Source organism: Clarias gariepinus, chromosome 22, assembly GCF_024256425.1.
Source record: "Clarias gariepinus isolate MV-2021 ecotype Netherlands chromosome 22, CGAR_prim_01v2, whole genome shotgun sequence".
Lineage (NCBI taxonomy): Eukaryota > Metazoa > Chordata > Actinopteri > Siluriformes > Clariidae > Clarias > Clarias gariepinus.
In genome coordinates this window covers 20,068,283-20,072,052 of record NC_071121.1, presented here as the reverse complement: position 1 = coordinate 20,072,052, position 3,770 = coordinate 20,068,283, and positions in this window count along the sequence as shown.

Here is a 3,770-nt window from a genome sequence, read left to right as displayed (position 1 = left end):
AAAAAAACAGTGTGCCATGAAAAAATCTAATCCATTCATTACAGGGGAGAAAAGGAGCGGCATTAGCATAAAGTACACTAACAGGCTTGAGCTGTATGAATACAAAGAATAGTCTGAGACATTTTTTGTCTTTATATATTGTTTTATTTACTCTCAATTTTCAGTGTTGATGATTGAAAGAAGGTATAGAGGAGCACTATTTTTCTGTGGGGTAAAGGCTGGATGGATTAGGCAGAGATTGCAATCCCACAAATCCGGCTTTAGAGTCCTTTCAGTGAGGTCATTGGCATAACTGTGCAGTCAAAGTTAACACTAAGGCTTGCCTACAAGAGCATACTGCTCTCTGCTTCATGTCCAACAGATTTGCTCCACTCATTAAAGCATCCGCTGAAGAGTTCCTATAGGGGACTCTATGCTAAGGCACCGGAAATTAGCTAGGCCTGTTGGGGCACCTGCAGCACTTGTTAGGTGTATACCTATCACACAAAATCATGGACATAGTTTGAAGTTCTTTATGATAACATAGCATGCATACCCACAAAAACTAAATCTGCCCAGGCAATTCTCCTAATTATTATTTAAAAACTGGTCATTTCTTTACACAAAGCATTAATTGGTGGAGATTTTAATATTAATTTTAAACATCAGGAAGACCCTCTGTGAACAGTATTTATAGATGAGTGTAAACCATAAGAAAATGTAAAAATATGTATATCTACAGTATCACTGTATCTAATAAAATATTTAAAAAGAAAAATAAATGTTTAAAACTATGCTTTTTTTCTTACAATTTCTTAATTTTATTTATAACTTGACTAAAGGTTCTAACACATACCACTTTACATCTCTTGAAATAGGTGGTAGGCGGCATAAGGCTTCATGTATCACCTTTAAGTGTTAATTTTTCTCTTCACTGTAACAAAACTCATACCATCCAATACTGAATGTAAATATTAATCTATTAAATTACACATGATTTCATAGTTAAGCTACGTAGTGAAGATTTTCACAAACAGCAGAATGTTTCTCCTACCCCAAGAACACTGATTTCCAATGGTGCTAGATAATTTACAGAAACACTCCAAGCCACTATTCGAAATCAGCTTCCAAAAGTAGTCACTACTATCCATGTTCTTGTTATGTTCTTCTTTAGGTCACAGAAAACAAGCACAAAGCATCTGATCAAATATATACACAGTGCTTACAGGAGTGACAGCTTGCAGTTGCTTCTTTTTAAAGAAAAAAAAAAAGACAAAAAAAAATGAGACCATTATACAGTAAATAAAAAAAAAAAATTAAAGAACGTCTATATCCATATATTCTTCAGAAATACATTTTGGTTATAACTAGATCATAGCGGTGGTGGCACTCTGGCTTATTGGCTAGCACTGTTGCATTGCTCCTCCAGGGTCAAGGGTTCGATTCGCGCTCCAGGTCTGTGTGCATGTTCTCCTCGTGCCAGTCCAAAGACATGCAGATTAGGCTAATTGGTGTTCCCAAATTGCCCATAATTTGTGTCTGTGTTCCCCAAGTCTCCTAGCATAGGCTTCGTGACCCTGTACACAGGATAAAGCGGTATAGATGATGTGCGAGTATATCACAGTGACTTATTTTTTATGCTGTTTAAAGACTATGCAAAGACTTTTAAATTGTCTTTGCATAGTCTTTAAACAGCATAAAAAATTATATTATAAAGTTTATAGTAAAAGAAGCAGGACTTGAGCATTTTACCTACAGCCCGGAAATGTCTCCACTAAATGGCTAAAAAACATAGTAAAGTAATGGATCTGGTGACGGGCGCAGGCTTCAGTTCCAGGATCAATAATTTTAGCTGAGCCTTACCTGACATAAGGTTGCTCCCATGACTATTAAGAGTATTTTATTACTTTCTTTCCTTTGTCACTGGGTATGAGCAGCTGTCTCAGAAGAGGTAAATAATTTTCATCAGTGAATAGGCAGACAGCAGATGATCAGCGAAGTAGATACAATAGGCCTATTTAAAAGAAAATGGTTGTGAAAGAATGGATTAGCACCAAACTATACAAATCAGTTTATTGTAAATAATGGACTAATAAATGGACTAGATAACAAAGCTGTCTTCACACGAAGTGAGGGGCATTTGAAATAGAATAAACGGGAAGGAATGCTTTTCATTTGTGACACAAGAACACGGCAAAAAAGCAAAACCTCACTCCACTACTCTTATTTCACTTTAGCACTTCAATGAACAGCAATCAGCAGGGGATTTCTTTTAAAGAAATAACTGCTGGATGTGCGTCAGCAGTGATATTATCCACTATTAAAAGCAAGCCACACTGCTGCATTGCATTTCACTGTGTGATTCTGTTCATGTGAAATACAAAACACAATACACACACTTAGGCTTGCTTTTCATTGGTGACATACAGACACCTTCCACACTCAAAAGCAAGAGTTTTTCTATCTACCACTGCGATAATAAAAAAAAATATATATTTTTATTCTTTTGTAATAAATGAATAGAAATCCCAGTTTCATTACATTTCCCTTTGATCTCAGTTTTGCATTTGTTCAGTCATCACTGTTTGATCACAGGCTGTATTCAGGGCAGTTGGCATGAAGTGGACAAGAGCAGAGGACATGAACTGTTTATAGTCTCAATTTCTTCACTTTTACCTTTCTGAACTCAAATTACTACTAGAATATAATGTGGAAGTATTTAAAGTGCAAGTATCTCTTAAATGGCAGTACAATGGTGTAGTGTTTAGGACTGTTGCCTTGCACCTCCAGGATCAAGTATTCTGTTCCCACCTCAGGGTCTGTGTGCATGGAGTGTGTATGTTCTCCCCATGCTTTGTGGGTTCCACTGGGTACTCCGGTTTTCTCCCACAGCCCAAAGACATGCAGGTTATCTTAAATCGCATTATCATTGTGCGCGTGTCCTGCGATGGATTGGCATTCTGTCCACGGTGTACCCTGCCTTGTGCCCTTAGTTTACTGTGATAGGCTCCAGGCCCCCGACCCTGTACACAGGACAAAGTGGTATAGAAGATGAATGTTGTTGGTCTTTCGGCTGCTCCCGGCAAGGGGTCGCCACAGCGGAATACCCAGTCCGCACAACAACTTGGCACAGGTTTTACGCCGGATGCCCTCCCTGACGCAACCCTCCCATTGTACTTCCATTTCTTCTTTCAACAGCTCCAGTTGAGATCACCTAGCAAATCATTCAATCTGCATATTTGATTTGGCACAGGCTTTGGGCTGGATTCTCTTTCAGGCAAAGCCCTTCCTATTTTATTCAGGGTTGGGAGCTGCACTAAAATTACACTTGCCTTCTGCACCCCCATGTCTGTAGAATCAAACCCTTGTCTTCCCTGAGCATGGTGGAGATACTCCCACTGTATTAAGGAAGCAAATACCTTATTTTCAGTAATGTGTATTCTGATATCAAATGCAAGGATTGACGTATATTGGTTTATGTGCTTGGGCCACAACCTCTTATGTATAAACTGTTGTAGGTAACCCATGAAAGCATGCGTTTTTCTTGCATAGATGCATGGATGTACTGTATTGTTGTGGGGGTCAGCTCACTGGCTTTTTTTTTTAACTTGCTGTTGACACCTGGTGGTCAAAGGGACAAAGTGTTTTTATGTTCCTGTGTATAAAAACAAGTTTACATCATTTAAGATATGTTTTAATAGTAAAGTTTCCACATTTTATAGAAATATTTCTGTCCTTGGTTAATAGAGAAAATGAGATAATATTAAAAAAGTTTAGTACCATCCACACAA